Raw genomic sequence first — 18466 nt, forward strand, 5'->3', positions numbered from 1 at the left:
TGCCAGTGAACAGTGATGTGCTTCAAGGGTTCAAGGGAGCAAAGGAAAACAATAATGATCTTCAAAGGTAGTAGGGTCTTTCTGGTTTTTGTTTGCTTGTCCCCCTTCCAGCCCCACCCCCCACCCCCCCAAAAAAAAAAATATATATATTTCCAAAGAATCTGTTCTAATAAAGCTGGTATATTGACAATGTCATTCTGCCTGCATCTTCACCAGCAGACCCAGGCAGGCTTACTGTCAAGGTCAGCATCCAAATGTGAAGGTTAAATATGTCAGCTGTATCCTTTCCAGTGAGAAAGACGAGTACAAAGTGCATGATGACTTGCAAGAAAACATGCTCACTGCTGGATAATGTACAAAAGTTACTTATATTAAGAATGGAAAATGTTCATCCTAACGGCTAGTACTACACTCACGTGGTAAGCTTGTACTGCAGCTATTGTATATACCTTCAATAATGGAACAAGGGCATGCTCTGGAACTTTATTTTTTGGGGTGTTTTTTATGACTTAATCATAGAACTGCTTTAAAGCATCAAAAATTTCATTTTTATGCCTTTTGTAGTAAATCTGTAAATATTCAAGAACAGCATAATTGTATATATTTTAAGCTAAGAACACCTTGTTAACAGTATTTGGGAAGAATGTGTCTGTACTGTTTGTGTGTGTATATAATGACATGTATATACTGCCCTAGTTAGGGCTAGAATACTGTAGGAAAGCTAACCATGCTGGTACCAGTAGATGATGACTCTGTTGGTTTCAGTGTTGCTATCTGTTTTATCTGAACACAGGCTGTACTTGGGAAGGCTTGTTGAAGCAATTGATCTTGGTAGATCTGTGGGTGAAAGTAAGGAATGAGAAATACCTCATTTTCTGTAAAATCATGAACTGTGTTAAATATGTAAGTTGCCCACAAGTGGAGTGTGAGTGTATACTCAAAAGTAAGCTCTGAGCTCCCACTGAGCTCTGTTCTGTGTTAATAGCTTAAATAGTGATTATAGTCATTCAGGAGCCCTAATGCTGGTGAGGAATGCTAAACACCCAAAGGTAGGAAAGGTTGTTTAAAAGGTACAGGTACTACCAGAGATTGATTTGTTTACATCTAACTGGGCTGCCAGTCAATTTTAATACAGTGGTATTAAAATGTTTTGAGGTAAAGAACCTGTTTTCTGTAACATCTAAACAGAAGTCACTCAAAAAGCTGCTGTCACTTGCTCTTTTGATTTAAAATGACAAATGACTATGAATAGTATACCCATCTTCCAAGAAAGAAACACCATCACTTCATGTGATGCCAGTCCTCATTTAACATTTGGCTGTTAGACTGAGATGTTCTGAACTTACACATAAACACACGGTTCTGGGAAGAACCTTCCTATGCCCCCAACATGTTTACCAGATGATAGCAATGTTTTTCGTTAGCATATAAAAAGGATCATAGAAACAAATCCTAAAGCACTTAGGTAACTAAAAGTGGTTTGGTAATCTTCAGTCTATTAAACATCTGCCTAGCTTGTGTGTTCTGCCTGCACAGTACTGTGTTCTGCAGAGCTCTGTGCAACCTGACTGACATGACAGCTGTTGCTGTTAAACCTGAACAACAAGCTTCCTCTGCTGGTTCCAACCCTAACCTGTTGCCGTAATGATGATGGGCTAGATGAGCGGCCGCCAGAAGGCTTGGTTGGTTGTGGCTTTCAAGAATGCAGCGGAATTGGGAAGCCCTGACTACACCCTGTAATTTTTCTGATGTTTAGCCCTGAGAAAACTGCCCAGAGAAGTTGCAGATACCCTGTCCCTGGAAGTGCTCAAGGCCAGGTTGGATGGGGCTTTGAGCAACCTGGTCTGGAGAGAGGTGTCCCCTGCCTATGGCAGCAGGGTTGGAACTGGATGGGCCTTAAGGTCCCTTCCAACACAAATCATTCTGTGATACACTTATCAGTAATCAGTTATTCAGCTATTCAGCCACTCATTTTTGTATGTAAATTGTAAGGGCATGTCTTACATGCTAGTGTTCATCATGTTTGTTAGTCTCATTCACTCAATGGATAATTAAGGATTTGACTCATATCATAGTGGGGTCAAGATTTATGACATTTTCTCAGTATTCCCAAGCAGCTCTGCAATATCACTTAATACATATGGCTGAAGGAGGGAATGTGCACCATTGAAGGAAATCAACTTGTTCCGGCTATACATGTGTGTTAGGCAAGAAGCAATGATTCAGTAAGAAAAGGAACTTTTCTGCTTACGTAGGTGTGTGATTTTGAGGTTTATTTCATTAGTTTCCCAGTCAGTCAACAAAATATATTTTCTCACAAATACGCTGTTTTGGATTCCCTCGATCTTTTTTTGTAATTATATTCCTTGGAAGCCTGATGGACTTTGTTCTCAGGTTCATGAGACACAACGGACTCTGGCAGTGTTCCTGAAAGTAACTGGATGCCACTGGAATTAATAAATGACAAACTTGAACTGTTAACGGAGGGGAAGCAGCTAGAATACCTGAGTGGAAAAAGAATGAGAAGGACTATGTGTGGAAAAGCACAAACAGTCCATAAACAGTTTTCTCTGCAGGAGAAACAGGGAGTTAGCACCATGGTAAGTAAGAACGATATCCAAGAGAAGAAAGTTTTACATGCAGTGTTACAGTTTTGAGTTACCCCTTAATGTTCTTGCAAACACTTAAGCAGAGAGCACTTCAGCTTTTAAATTGTTCCTGGTAGTGTTAAATTAGTGATGGGCAGTGAAGAAACTTCTTGGAAAGGAGTGGGATTTTGGTGGCGGTGTGTTTTTGTTGTTGTTGTTGTTGTTGTTGTTTGTGTGTTTTGTTTTTTTTCTGTATCTGATTGAAGAAAATACTGAGACCATTTCTGCCTGATTTTGAGAGAAAACCTGTCGAAGGACATATTAGTACACAGAAACAGAACCAAGGACCATATTTCTGACTCAGATAAAGGATTGAATTCAATAGAATAAGTATGTGTTTGCATGTGGGATACAAAGCAGCTGAGTATTGGTGGCCTGTGATTTAAATGAAACAAAAACGGAGGTGTAAAGCTGTTAAAGAATGATATAAAGAATAAATAACTACAATTGCAATCCAGAACAATGTGGTTTGCATCTTTCTGTAGATAGAAATATGTACTGGTTTTCAAAAAACCTTGATGAGGGACCTTGACAGGCTTGGCAGGTGGGCCCTGTATTAATGTGACCCTCACAAAGTTCAGGAAGATGAAGTGCAAGGTTCTGCACATGGGCTGGGGCCGTCCTAAGCACAAATACAGGCTGGGTAATGGGTGCATTGAGAGGTTGGTTCCCACGTGGCCGTGGCACGGAAGTGATTCTCGCCCTCTACTCTGCTCTCATGAAACCCCACCTGGAGCACTGTGATCAGATCTGGGCTCCCCAGCACAAGAAGGGCATGGACATACTAGAGCAGGTCCAGGGGAGGGCCACGAAGATGATCAGAGGGCTGGGGCACCTCTCCTCTGAAGATAGGCTGAGGGATTTGGGGTTGTTCAGCCTGGAGAAGAGAAGACTCTGGGGAGAGACCTCATAGCAGCTTTCCAGTGCCTAAAGGAGGCCTACAGGAAAGCTGGGGAGGGACATTTTGTCAGGGAGTGAAGGGATAGGACAAAGGGGAATGGCTTTAAACTAAAAGAGGGAAGATTTAGATTAGATATTTAAAAGAAGCTCTTTACTCAGAGGGTGGTAAGGCACTAGCACAGCCGGCCCAAAGAAGCTGTGGATGCCCCATTGCTGGAGGTGTTCAAGACCAGGCTGGATGGGGCTTTGAGCAACTTGGTGTAGTGGGAGGTGCCCCTGCCCATGGCGGGGGGTTGGAATTGGATGGCCTTTAAGGTCCTTTCCAACCCAAACAATTCTATGAGTCTATGATTAAAATGTCTCAAATCACAGCTTCTCGAAGATGTGTCTCTCCATTGCCTCCACCGGCTTTCATACTAGGTGATAAGATGTAAAGGGGAAAGAATTTTTAGTGATTGTTTCTTTTCAGTGTGTTTGTCTCTTGTAAGATTGTGGCCAGCACAGTAGCCCTGCTTCAGCAACGAAGTTACATTCCTCATGTGGCTTAAGCCCCCTAAGTAGGATAACTGTATCTTTACTAAATCTCCTTGTAGCCATGCTTTTTTTTTTTTTTTTTTTTTTTTTTTTTTTTTTTTGTTCCCTTTCCTTTTGTCTAAAATCAGCTTGCAGAGCTAACATTCCCAATTGGAAAAAAATGTCTGTTTATCCCAAACCCATGTTTATGTTGTGTAGAGGGAATCAAAAGTAAGTATGACAATTATATCTACTCAGATCTGAGTGCAAGCATGTGCAATCGAATATCTTGTGTAATCCTCACCCAAGGCAGGTTATGTCTTGTACTGAACTGACCTTACAGGAACCAGGAAGTGTTCTGTAGGGTCAGATTCTTCCCTCTCTGCCAGCACTGTGCAGTGAGATTACCTGCAGCCTATGCCAAAAGAACACATTGCCACAGATTCCCTCTTCAGTGCACCTCCTGTACAATCCACGCACTCCAGGTTGGACACCTCTTGTGCAAAATGGTTGGCACTGGGTCAGGATGCAGTTTTTAATCCCCACACAGGTGGCAACATCTCAGTTGTTTTCCATGTTCTTACTTTGTCTGTTTTCTCTTTGTGTTTATTGTTGTTTTTGTTGTTTTTTTAATTGCTGTATATGTATTTGTTTATTTATTTATTTTGAGTATGTGTAGGGGCATGTGTGTGTTGAGTAATTTTGTATATAACGTAAAAAGTTTCTCCTTTTTTTTTCAGTTTTCTTCTAGTTAATATTCCATACTTCAAAGGCCTTAGCTGAACTGACTTTTGCAATGCTGTACACTGTAGTTAAAAAGTGACCATCTCTGTGTAAGACCAACAAAAATATCAGTATAAGATGACCTTCTTTAGCGATAGACCAGGGCCAAGTTTGCTGCATGAACCATCAAGATCAGATCTCTCATGGAAAAATGCTTAAATCCAAGGAAAGGATTAAGAGTCACTGACTGTGTAATAGCCCAAATATACTTACCTAATTGGACTCAAGACACCCTAGTTGCCTGGCACCCCACTTGCTATTCCTCCAGCAAAATATACTTGAAAATGTGTCTGCCTCTAAATTGGTTCAACTCATCTCCAGCCCTAGAGCCAGCCTCACCACGGTTTAGTTTGCTCTTAGGGAAAAAAACAGTTTTAATATGTTTAGTTTGGAGGTTTTAGTTTTTTGAGTTTGTTTTGGTAGGACTGTGGAAACTCTTCACAGTGAGCCACTTTCAACTTGATGTTCCTGGTTCAGGTATTTTCAGGCTCTTACTGCTCTCTCTGATGATACAATAATGAAAGGAATATAAATAGAGACAGCATGAACAAAGGACAAGCCGAAGCCATGACTCAGAATGAAGCCTTCTCACAGCAGACCTTTTCTTTCAGCTTCATTATCTCACTGTAATTATAACGATTCTCAGGGCTGTTAACTAAAGTATATCCAGTCTCTGAAAGTTGTCATAAAAATGCTAGCCATGTGTATTTGACCTCCTATTTAGTGGTTGATTTTATTCTCAAATTTTATTGACAGTGGCCTGTACATGTAGTTAATCTATCTTGTTTCCTCAGTGAATTTTGGTGGAGGTATTTATGAGTTTCTTGGTGTACTCTTTTGTGAGAGAGCTATTAGAAGAAAAAGCCAAGCTACTGCATGGCAAAGATGCCAGTGGAGAGATGGTCCCTATAGGTCAGACCTTGCATCTTTGGAGTCCTGCAATGCTGCTCTCTAATTTTTTTGTCTGATTGGCGATTTTGAAGAACAGCCAGACAGGATACAGATCCACTATAAGTCTTCATTTGTAATGTTGCTGAGACTGTGTAGTGGGTTTACGTGGCAAGGTTTTGGTAGCAGGGGGCCATAGGGGTTGTTTCTGTGAGAAGGATCTAGAAGCTGACCCATGTTTGGTAAGGGCCCCATTGTTTTCTAGAGCTGAACCAATAAGCGATGTTGTTTTGTGTCTCTGTAAGAGCATGTTTAAGACAGGGAAAAAAACGCTGCGCCAGACAGCAGCCGGGAGAGTCAAGGGAGTGAGAGAACAGCCTTGCAGGCGCCAAGGTCAGTGTAGAAAGAGGGGAAGAGGTGCTCCAGGCACTGGAGCAGAAGTCCCCTGCAGCCTGTGGTGAGGACCATGGTGAAGCAGGATGTCCCCCTGCAGCCCATGGAGTAACACGGTGGAGCAGGGCTCCACGCTGCAGCCCGTGGAGGAGACCACGGTGGAGCAGGTGGACATGCACCGACGGAGGCTGCCGCCTGTGGAAGACCCCTGCAGGAGCAGATTCCGGGCCAGACCTGTAGCCCATGGAGAGGAGACCACGCAGGAGCAGGTGATCTGGCAGGAGCTGCTGCCTGTAGGGGAGCCGGGTTGGAGCAGTTTGCTCCTGAGGGATGGACCCCATGGTACGGACCCATATCTGGAGCAGTTCTGGAAGAGCTGCTGCCTGTGGGAAGCCCACACCGGATCAGTTCATCAAGGACTGTATCCCGTGGGTGGGACCCCACAGCACAGGGGACGAGAGTGACTGAGAAGGAGTGGCAGAGAAGAAGCACTGTAGACTGACCATAACCCCTATTCCCCCGTTCCCCTGCAGTGCTAAGGGGGAGGAGGTAGAAGAGGGTGGATGGGGGGGGGGGGGGGGAGGTGCTTTTGGTTTCTTTCCTTTGTTTCTCACTTCTCTAGCTTGTTAGTAATGAGCAATAAATCTTACTATCTCCCTATGCGGAGTCTGTTTTGCCTGTTACAATAATTACTGCGTGATTTTCTCATCCTTATCTCAACCTTTGAGCCCTTTCCACATATTTTCTCCCCATTCCTCTTTGAGGAGGGGGAGTGATAGACCGGCTGTAGTGGAGCTCGGCTGCCCACTCGAGCGGAACCACGACAGACTGGAACACAGACCTGAGGAAATGAAAAGCAATTTCATTCAGTGTTGCTTGTTCCTGTTTATCTATTCTTTACCACAGTGCATGTTTATATTTACATTGTTTTAAAAATTGCAAAGTCTACCCAATCTGCCTAGAGTTGGCTCTTCTATGTGTGCTGATCATGATTTTCATTTAAACAGACAGCATTTTTAGTGTAGATTTCATTGAAGGTTAGTAGGTCAGCAAGAAGTCGGACATATGAGGAATATACCAGGAGTTCCCAAAGGAGCCCTTGAAATCACTTATGCACTGCACCATTTGACTTTGATAATGCTTCTGGGAGACCAGGTCAGACTAGGTTTAAACAGGATTAGACTAAAGTAGATTTTCCTTAGTTGTATTTTAAGTACTAATGGATTTATATGAAGCGAAAGTAGGTTTCTGACCCTGGAAAAATCTTGATCCCTTTCAGTCTAGTTACAGGCTTCAGTGTTAGAAGGAGATTGAGTCAGTTCCTCTGGTTGCTATATTGGACTCATCTGATGGCCAACATCCATCCGGATTTGTCTTTCTAACAGCCCACCTTCTGACTGACCTTGTAGGACAAAAGGCTTGGATGCTTTTCTGACTAAACATCACCAGAACAGCTCATGGAGAGACCACTGGGTACTGGATTTAGTGTGAGGAGGAGGAAGGAACAGACAGGCGAGGTGAGACCACCAGAGCAGAATTGCTTTGGCTGCTGCGGAATTGGAGTTTCAGTCTCAATGTTAAGGTTAATTGTCTTCAAGTACACAGCAGTGATGCAAAGTCTGCTGATTGTCATCATAGCTTCAGGGTTAGCTAGTGGAGACTAAGCCCTTAACATGAAGGCTACAGAAATGGGTTTACATTTGATTTAAGGTGGGATTCCTTCTGATACTAGTAATCCAGTCTCTTTCATGCAAGCATTTGGCAATAAACAAAGATTAACAGTGGGAAGAGTTCACCAACTCCTCAGCAAGACTCTCTAAACTAGAGTTTGGAAATTATATTATGTAAGGAAATGGCCTCAAGGTCCAAGTTAATTTACTCAGCACTTCACGTAAGCAGAGGTTGTTGTGTTTAATGGTTTGTCATCTGGTGGGGGTGAGTCACAGGTCAGCACAGAGTCACCAGCCTTCAATAAACAGAGGCATTTAGCTCCCTACACAAACAGCTGCTGGAGAGCAAAGGTTACACTGGTGAATAATAACATTAGCACTTCTGCAGCCCTGTCCTTGTTGTTTCCCAGAGCCCACCACCAGTCAATGCTCACGAGTGGGAGGCTGAAACTCATTTCCACGGGTCAGCCCTGCCCTCCCAGCTCCAGCTGAGACCTATCCCCATGTGCTTCCCCAGCCCCTGAATTCGCCCCAGCCCCAGCCTTTCACCCCCTACACCTCAACATATGCAATCACTCCACAGCTAGATTTTGCCCAAACAGGCACATTGTAATGAGCTGTACTGCAGATCATGCCAAGGGTGGGTGAGTGAGCAGCTGCCAGGGCAGAGGTGCAGCCTCTGGGCAGTGCCCTGTGGCTGAGGAAACCTCTGGTGTGTGACACCCCGCTGGCCTGCACCCACCTCCTTCACTCCAGTCCCCTATCCTCCTGGCAGCACGTGAATTGTGCTTGTCTGAAGCAAACCTGCCCCTGATTTCCTCGAAGCAGCTTGTATGACTTGAGAAGCTGCTGAGGAGGTTGGTTTTTAACTAGCTTAGCCAGAAGATCATGCCCAGAACGTATCTGTGCAAAACTTATTAGTACTGAAGAAAGAAAGCTAATATATGCAGAGCCTGCTTCTAAGTATAAGTAGTGTGCTATTTGGGGCTGGAAATAGAAGGCTATTTTTAGAAAAAGCTGACACAAGAATATCATTATCAACTGCAAATCCCAAGCATGCAGGGTAACTTCCACTTTTTCTGCTAACTATACCTTCTTTTTGGGTATGTTTCACTATCACAAGTTCAACTGCCAGCCTTTGTTTATCTTTTTAACCAAATACAATTTAGCTAGGTGGAATACAGGTAGAAGTATGCAATCCCTGTGTTTTCCCAAAGCTGACCCTTAGGAAGTTTGCTGCTCAAACAGCTCTTGTTTGCACATGGGTCTGCTCTGGATGAGAGCTGAGTCTGAGCATCCCTGTCCCACACTTACCCACCTGAGCCAAGTGCTGAGCATAGAGAAACAAACTCCTGTGTTTTGCAGAGATCAAATGCACATTTTTGCCTCTTGAAAAACCTTTCATGTTCCCAGGATTCCAGCCACAAAGCATGGCACATAGGGTTTTTTTCTACTGCAAGGAAAATACCTTTCTCAGCCCACAAATGTAGGAACAAAACCAGCTGAGGAGTCTGATTCAGTTTAAAATAACCTGTGGCTAACCACAGCCTTCCCTGTGCCTCAGCCTCCCTGCAGACACATCTGAGACACATCTGAAGGCGATTGCTTTGGTAGGTCCCAGAATATTGCAAAATTTGCTGGAGAGAAAGGGTTATCTGTGGGATTCTGAGTGGTACCTGCTGCCATGTCCTTGCCTGTCCCATCACCTCCTTCCCAGCAGTGCCAGGGCAAGCATCTACCAACAGGGACTCAGCACATTAATATCAACATTTGTTTTGTTGTCTTTTTTTGCCTTTTTTTTTTTTCTTTTCCCTGTCTATTCACAAGACATTTCAATATAAGGAAATAGTTTTTGTAAAGAAATTCAAAGGAAAGAAATTAACCAGTGTCTTAAGATTTCCCTTTCACAAGGCTACAGCCTAGGGAAAAAAAAAATATCTCCATTTGTTTAGTTAAAGAAATCATTGAGCACATCAGCTAGTCCCTTAACAAATTTTCAAGGCCAAGCAAATATTTTGGTCAGGCATATTTGTTCTATCTGCACTGATAGTGCCAAGATCAAGAACCACAAAATTTGACTGCTTCAGCTTTATCCCGCTGAGCACTCAAAGGGGCTCTGAGCAGCCCCAAAGGGCTACATGAAGGGCAGGGCCAGCTGCCAGGTGCTCTGTGAAGGTGTCAAGCATTTAGGTCCATCACACTGCCTCTGCTGGCCCTGGAACATCAGGGCAAATGACTAAAAGACAGACATTATTAAAAGATGGAGTTGGCTAAGCCCGCATCTGGGCAAGACAGCATCACCTCTGCCAGCATTGCTCTAGCATAAGCAGTTCCACACCCCCATGCTCACTGCAAGTGGTAAAGTGGGAGAAAAATTGAATTTCCCCAAGTGATGTTGACCTCTCTTTTACCTGTGCTCAGAGGAAAGGCACAAACGTGCCACCAAAGATCCTACAAAGCTGCATGTTCTGCCATGAGGTTCACTCTAGCGAGCTCAGTTGCCTTATTTATTTTATTTTATTTTATTTTATTTTATTTTATTTTATTTTATTTTATTTTATTTTATTTTATTTTATTTTATTTTATTTTATTTTATTTTATTTTATTTTATTTATTTTCAAGGTGATGTTTTTCTTTTAAAAACAATTAAGACAGAATTTCAGTATTATGTTTTTGTCCTTTGCAAGGCCTCCAATCAAATTTTGTCCATTGTCTGACCCACCTTGCCAGATTTTGAAGCAAATGTTTTCCTGCCTGCCCGTGCAAACTGCAGGGAGGACAACACAAGACAATAAATGAAAGTGCCAGGGAAATTATTTTTTGGCAGGGGAAAGGAAGGTAATTTCTTTTTACTATCTGTTTTATGATTTTATAGAAGTTTGCAGCCTGGGGTTATATGTCATATTTAGGTGGTCTGACATGCAAGCAAACTGTTAAAAGAGGAGTCTCAAAGTCCAGTATGCAACTATTTTAATCTCTCATGTCATGTACAGCTGTTATTTTAATATTGAAAAGGACACAATTCCCTAAAGGTGATGACCCTCTGTGCAGTAAATGGGCCAGGGAAAATGCAGAGGAGAATGACGAAGCTGTTTATGACAGTGAGAGGCACCATGTAAATCAGGCTTGTGCTCAATTTCATCTGATTATTAGCGTGTACTTCTGCGAGCAGTGGAGGAATCTGCTTATTAAATACCTCTGTGAAATCCATTAGCTCAGCCCCCGTATTTTAAAGTTAAACACGTAGAGATTTAGTGAACTCACTGATCTCAGCCAATGCAAAAGTCAGCTCCGTGCATTTAGTACTGGTATTGCTGTACAAACACTTCAGAAGGCTGGTGCAGAAACAGAAACACCCAACACAATCATTTAGAAGACATAAGAAACCAAACTGCAACTTTCTTTGCTGAACGGGTAAGAGTCTCCTTTATAAACATCTTCCCATGCTGCTGAGTCTGGAAGTAGTTGGTAAAATTGATGCAGAAATCTTTAACTCTCCCAAAGTGATGTGAACTTTGCTTCGGAAACAATAAGATGCACAGTTTCACTGCTTTTCTATGCAGGTTGCTTAGACCTTTGCAAGCAGCCAGGAGTGGCTGGTTTTCCTCCTGACATGCAGACCTGGCAGGTGAGTTCTCGAGCACATCACTGTATCCCCTCTACCAGCAGAGAAAGGGCAACATCCAGCCTGTCTTCCCAGGCCTCTGCCACAGTGAGACAAAGCAATGAGGTGATGCCCATTTTCTTCCCCTCTCCTATAAAACGATGAGTAAGTCTTATTAAAGGACAATCATGTAATTGCAAAGTAATTTTTAGTAATGACTAGGACCTTGGTTTTGCAGCCTTTTTTCCAGCTGATTTTTTTCATGGTCTTTGTGTGCATGAGAATGTCAGGGTTGCAAGATAATCCTGGATTTAGAAAACAAGACACAAACTCTTATCCTTACTATATACTGATATCATGCTGTTCATTCATCCATCCCACATTCATTACCGTGGTATCTGAAGGCTTATCTAATTGTACTTGGGGACAATTTATAAAACAAAATGTTATTATTCTGAGTACTTGCATGAACAATGGCAGTGAGCATGAATCATGACCCAAATGGGTTGTATTATTATCTTGCACTATTTGTGTCTAAAGTTAAGGTACTTTAGCAGTGAATTTGCTGGGGTAAGAACTCAAGTCTGGTGGTGGTTTTGAAGTAGGGCTCTAAACTTGTCCCAGAACATAAAATATGTGTCGTGGTCATGGACAGCACATCTGCAGGAACTCAAAATACTACTCTGGAAGGACTTGTGAGGAACAAAACCACTGATAGTGCCTTTTCCTCTCATGTCCTTAAGAGGAGGATGAAATAACCATGTTATTACAGTATTCTTTTTCTATTGGAAAGGATCACTTTTAAGAATTATGTTCTATATTGGTAAAGGCCAGTGGAGAGGAAGGAGAAAATATCTTCCTCTTGCCCCTCCCCTCTCTTTGACCTCTCTTTTTCTTAGCAGCTCTCCCCCCCTGCACCACACTTGTACAGGCAGAAAGAAACCAAGGATGTCTGATTTGGTTAATCTAGTCTTGGATCAGAAAAAGGACGTTAGCTGCACAATATTTTTTCTAAACTCTGGCCAAGGCTGAGTCTGACACCATCCTTCAGTGATGTCTAATTCAACCCGTCTACCAACCTTGGCCGACAGAGATACGATGTCTCTGTGGTAGCAGGCAAACCCAAGTGGTTTGGCTGTTGCACAAGATGTACAAAATGTTCTGCTGCTCCCAGGTCTATAAAATATCCTGTTCCATAAAGGAATAGGCAGGACTGGCTGTCACTCCATGCCTTCTGTGAAATCAGCCCAGTCTACTTCATGTTTAGTTTGCTGTCCTGCCACAATATTTCTCTGCCAAGCCAAATTGCAAAACACATAAATGAAAAAACCCTTTTTAAAAATACAAGCCAAAACGATAATAAGTATAAAATATTTCTATTTTTTTTCTTTAAACTAATTTTAAGAACAGTGATGCTAAAGGAAAAGGTGACAGTGATTCACTATAGACTACACTCTGGGAACCAGGGGAGCACACAAGGTCACGTTTAGGCAGCTGGTTTAAAACAAGCAGAATAAATGATTGTATCACATAATCAGTAGGTACAACTCACTCTTACTGGATGTGATGGAAAATAAAAATGTAAATGGTTTCAGGAAGGAACTTGACAAACTCAAGAGCTAAACCAAGCATCCCTTCTGTAATGCTGGCTTTGAAATTCTTTGATTTCCTGGCTGAAAACACAAGAGGCTATGAGGGAAGCCTCAGCTCATGACATACCTTGCTGTTCTCCCAGGTATCTGTGTTTGTCATCGTTACTAGCAACAGGACAGTCCTGCTGGACATCCCTTTTGTCTGACCCAGGTTAAGACATCCCTGCTTAAAGAAGTGCACAGCTTCCCCTTCAGGAGAACAGATGTGACCAACAGTGGCTGGCATGACATCCAAGACATCCCTGCTCTCCACATGAAGACCCTGGCCCTGTCAACAGCTCCTGGGCTCCTGAGCCAACTCCTCTTTCACATAGCTCTTTTTTTCTTTTTTCTTCCTTCCTTCCTTCCTTCCTTCCTTCCTTCCTTCCTTCCTTCCTTCCTTCCTTCCTTCCTTCCTTCCTTCCTTCCTTCCTTCCTTCCTTCCTTCCTTCCTTCCTTCCTTCCTTCCTTCCTTCCTTCCCTCCTTCCTTCCCTCCTTCCTTCCCTCCTTCCTTCCCTCCTTCCTTCCTTCCTTCCTTCCTTCCTTCCTTCCTTCCTTCCTTCCTTCCTTCCTTCCTTCCTTCCTTCCTTCCTTCCTTCCTTCCTTCCTTCCTTCCTTCCTTCCTTCCTTCCTTCCTTCCTTCCTTCCTTCCTTCCTTTCTTTCTTTCTTTCTTTCTTTCTTTCTTTCTTTCTTTCTTTCTTTCTTTCTTTCTTTCTTTCTTTCTTTCTTTCTTTCTTTTTCCCGGACAGACTATTTTAAATAAATGAGAAAGGGTGTTGGTTTCTTTTATTAGTTTTATTTTATTATTATTTTAGTTTTAATTTTGGTCTGAAGATGGGCCAGGGCCATCAGTGTGATGCCCAAACTATCCCACAGCAACCTAGTATGCTCGGCAGGATTTACAGATAGCATTTGACAGTGGCTAATCAATTCTACTTGCAGTGGGTGATTTTTTCTTCCACCTGTTCAGTTTGATTTTGTTTAGCAGATGCCACTAAACATCAGTTTGCTCATGGTAACTTTCTGTGGCTGGCTGCCTAAACTGGATTTACTGGATACCCTGAAAATACCCTATTAGTACCCTCCATGCACTAATTATGGGAAACAAATACACCACACAAAATTCATTTTGAATCAAGCTGAGAGAGTAAGTGCATTAATAGCACATTTTTACCTTTTCTTGTTTGACACACTGCTAACATCACCTTTAGTGGGCCACCTCAGCAGGGCGGGGAGAATCATTTCTCACCTCCACTGTTTGTATTTACAACAGCCAGGGGTGGGTGGCCACATGTTTGGTGGGGAACTGAGCAATTCCATCAGTGCCCTTCAAGACTCCCTTGAGGGTCCTAGCTCTGCAAATACCTACCCCATTCCCAGCCACCCCATGCCCAGACTGTGTCTGGAGGGGGTGAGGAGTGTGCCCTGGCTCCCGGTGGGCCCCTGATGGTTTCCTTCACAAACTCCATACCTGAAACCACGTGCTGATTTAATGAGGTGATGTGACAATGAGACAGAGCCATTTCCTTTCTCATTCCCATATTTCACAAAGTTTTGGTTTCTTCTGCACCAACAGTGTTTCATTCCTCCCACACGGTCACTTATGCCTGAATGCATGCATCTCCTGTTGTTATTTACCATCACAGACAGAAGCAAAGACCACCTTTGCCATCATTAACAGCAGATGCTCTTTACTCAAGCAGGGATTAAAAATGTTTCTAAGAGCATATTAAGAATAAATTCCATTGTAACCTATTCTTCCTTCCTGTTGAACTTAATCTTTCTAGTTCGGGGTCAAGATGCAGGAACATTAATATAAAAACTTCCCTTGCTGGGGAACACATTCACTGGATAAAGCGACTGGAAGAGCTGACTTTCCCTCAAGGCAAACTAGCGCTTACACTGGATTAGGCTTTGATTTTCAAGCTTCAACTTCACGGAGTTAGACAGCAGCCTGTATGTAGCTGGGGACACTTCACCAGTACTTTGGCAGCAAAGGGCACCATATAGCTCCTGTGAACCTCATAGAGGCAGACAGGGCAGGGCCAGAGGCTGGGTAGGTGCCGGGATGGGATGAGGCAGGGAGGGATGTGTTGGAGGGCATGAGCCCTGGCTGGCACCCCGCACAGCTCCTCCACACTACTGCACCCAGGAGATGGTCTGGGGACAGACCCCACTGCCTGCAGTCATATTTCCACAGCATTAGTAGTTTGGGTCAAAGTTCACTTGTGGGTTTTTGACAGGGCCTAATTTGGGAGTGAGTTATTTCTGCTGTGGCTCTATAAGGGATTTCCCTGATCTCTGTGATTAAACAGTCTTTCAAGGGAAAAATAACCCAGAATAAGAGTCCCTGAGGCTGCTGCTAGGAGCGATCTGTGCTCGTGTGTGTATGTGTGGATGAGGAAAGCCAGGGGCAGAAAGGTACAAGTGGCTACAACACCCCATCTCCCACTCCTTGGCTGTTACTTGCTTATCTTTCCATCACCTTAAATCACATCTCAATTATTTTTCTTCAGCAGCTTTTGTCTTTGCAGATAAGTATTACCAACCTAGGCATTTAAACCTTACATTTGCACAAAATGCATGGAAAATCATAAAGAGGTTTGGCACCCATCAGAACCATACCTGAGCCTATTGCACAGCATGCCATAGGGCAGCTCAGCCACAAATCATGGCAGTGATCCTGCAGCCACACACGTACAAGCAGTGCTGGTGACAGGCACACTGGGGTCCAGCACCATCGTGGTATTTTGTGCTTTGGCAGGCTGCAGCCTTCAGCATTGCAGCTGGTGTAGCACATGCTCTGTGGGCAATAACCACCAGGGAACTCCCCAGGCTCTAGAGGGTCTGCATTACTGTTGTTGTTGTTATCGCTGTTGTTTTTTAATCTAAATACAGTTTCCCAGGCCTAAATGCCAAGGAACTGAGTGTTCCTTTGGGCAGGTTGTGTCATCTTCTGCAGTGCAGACCTGTATGTTGCAAGGAGGACTGTTCAGAGGAGTACTGCAGCTGTCATACACTGAAGGACGTAACATTCTCATTCCTTCTCCCACCCTGGACTTCAGCCATCACCTCAAATACCCACGCAAGTAAAGCTTTTTTTTGTGGAACATTTACACGCTGGGGAAGGAAGTGTGAGATGGCAGTAGCCTTGTGGAGCAATAGCTGTGCGCTCCTTGCAAGCAGTTGCTGCTCTAGGAGGTGCACCGACATTTGGAGGTGTGAAGATGGTCTGCACACCTAGTGACTAGCGGCAGCCCATAACACAGCTGGGGGGTGTTATCGATGGGGAGGCTAGGATGGCTGTTCAGGGAAAAGCAGGGAAAAGGGCTTTGTATTCTTTTGTTCTTGCTGCTCAGTTCCCTTCGTTATTGCTTTTACTCTTTCGATTTTCTATGTCTTTCTTTGCTCTTTCACTCTTTTTTCTTTTTCTCCCTCCTCCTTCTTCCTCCCTCCCTCCCTCCCTCCCTCCCTCCCTCCTTTTGTTTCTCCCTCCTTTGTTTCTCCCTCCCTCCTTCCTTCTTCCCCCCGTCCCGCCCTCCCTTCCCCTCTCCCCCCGCTCCCCCAGGCCCAGCCGGGCGCTGCGGGCACGGCGCTGCCTCGCCCCCGTGCGGGCAGCCCCCGACACTGAGGACCTCACAAGGCACGGCACAGCACGGCACGGCCCCGGCCCGCCTCCTTGTTTTGTAGGCTGCAGCCCTTCTCCTTGTTTTGCTTTCAGAGGGGACAGCCTTCTTCCTGTTTACTCGGAAAAAAAAAGAAAAAAAAAAAAAATCTGATGAAAAATCCATAATCTCAGAGTCGAACTGGAATGAACTTCTCATCTGTTTCGCTAGTTTTTTATTCAAGTGCAAAAATGGAAATTATTAACCAGCTCTGTGCCTGGCTCACGTGGGAAAACATATAGTTTGCAAGCTAAAATGGCATTGAATTAGTACTCGGTGCTGGCCTTACAAAATAACCTACTTCTTTGCAGCTGAGTTAATATGAAAGTTGATTTTATTTTTCAAACTGTAAAAATTCTTAGACATATATTTATGTTAACACACAAACATGTAATGTATGAAAAACATACTCACTACATTTCTGCCCTTACAGGCTACATCTTGTAAATTTTGTAAAATGGTATGAGAGACAAGAAATCAATGGCATCTAAACTTTCTGTTCTTAGTTTATGAACCAATTGTGAAGTTTTCCTGAAAGGGTTTATTTCTGCTTCTTTATTTGCTTTCCCTTTATAATCAAGGGATGCTCTGGCTTTCACAGGCTTCTGCCCTGAAGGTGGGGCCACCCCAACCACCCCTCTCTCATGGCCAGTCTTTAGAAGAGGTCAGAGCAGAGGATTGTAACCAATCACCTCTTTAAAGGCTTAGATTTAACAATTTGTGAATTTCTCTTTCCATAAAGCACCTTCTGTACACAGTTCAGATTCTCCTCTTTTCTCTCAAATGTCTCTTGGAGCACACACACCGTGGTATAAGGATGCTGGAAGGGGCCACAACATGCACAGCCCCTCCGTTGGTGTCAGGATAACTCAGCGCCAACTGGCATACACTGCTAGCCAGTGCTGGTCTCCTTTGGCACATCTATTTGCAGTTTCACAAGCTGTACAAATGCCGCAGTGACCCTCACCTTTTCTACACAACTGTGGTCACATCAGATGGGAAAACTGAAGCTCTCAAGCAATGGGTGAACAGATGGGGGGCTGTTTTATGTATGTGAGAGACTGCCAGTGGGTCAGCATTGGAAGGACAGAGGTGCATTTATCTTAATGCTGGAGTTCTGAACTCCATTTGGTTCAAATCTAAGCATGAAGCTATTAATGCAATAGGCATTTGAAAAGTGAAGTAGTCCTTTTGCTCTGGGGTCAGGAATCATTTCTGTACTTCAGAAGGAACCCAGCAATAGTTGCCACTCTTTCCACAACAGCAAGAGTTCAAGATTTGGTCCAGTTAGACTTATAAGAAATTATATGTTCTATTATATATTCTATATAAATGAAAACAAAGGGAAAATGCATGGCAAAGCCTCATGAGATCTGTGTTATCTTTTTCATTTGTGAAATGAAAGCCTGTCTTCCTTGCTCCTAAGGACCAACACAGGAGAATCAGTATTTTTTTTAACACATGGAGTTTTCACAACTGTGAGTGTATATGGTGGGCTCTGAAGTAACAGTAAGGGGGGGAGGGGAAAGGAAAAAAAAAAAAAAAAAAAAAAAAGTACATTTCCTGTGCTTAAAAATTCTTGATACACTCAACTGAGGCAAGAGTGAAGCTCTCACTGGAGGAGCAGAAGATCACAGTTGTAGGATGTGTCATTGGTAGGCCACCAAGCTGGACAGTGGCAAGCAGAGCTGGACTTGGAGGGTACTTCCAAAGAACACAAATCTTTTCTTTCATAATCTTTGTATATTTGATGCTAAAAAGTGACCTTG

At 43.4% G+C, this 18466-nt stretch overlaps 2 long non-coding RNA genes across 2 annotated transcripts in view; both read left to right on the forward strand.

Annotated features, from left to right (window-relative positions):
• Positions 1-190: 190 nt before the first annotated feature.
• LOC309889891 lies at positions 191-13531 on the forward strand. The gene is made up of 4 exons (XR_014319333.1): positions 191-2600; positions 4802-6394; positions 11359-11423; positions 13135-13531. It is a non-coding gene; the product is annotated as an uncharacterized lncRNA (long non-coding RNA).
• A 2537-nt stretch (positions 13532-16068) lies between these two features.
• The window catches only part of LOC309890204, a 38563-nt gene continuing 36165 nt past the window's right edge, over positions 16069-18466 (forward strand). Inside the window, exon 1 of the long non-coding RNA XR_014319394.1 lies at positions 16069-16121. This is a non-coding gene — a long non-coding RNA (uncharacterized lncRNA). The remainder of the gene's footprint in view (positions 16122-18466) is intronic.

The sequence above is a fragment of the Aythya marila genome (genome assembly GCF_965140915.1).
Source record: "Aythya marila genome assembly, chromosome: Z".
NCBI classification, from domain to species: domain Eukaryota; kingdom Metazoa; phylum Chordata; class Aves; order Anseriformes; family Anatidae; genus Aythya; species Aythya marila.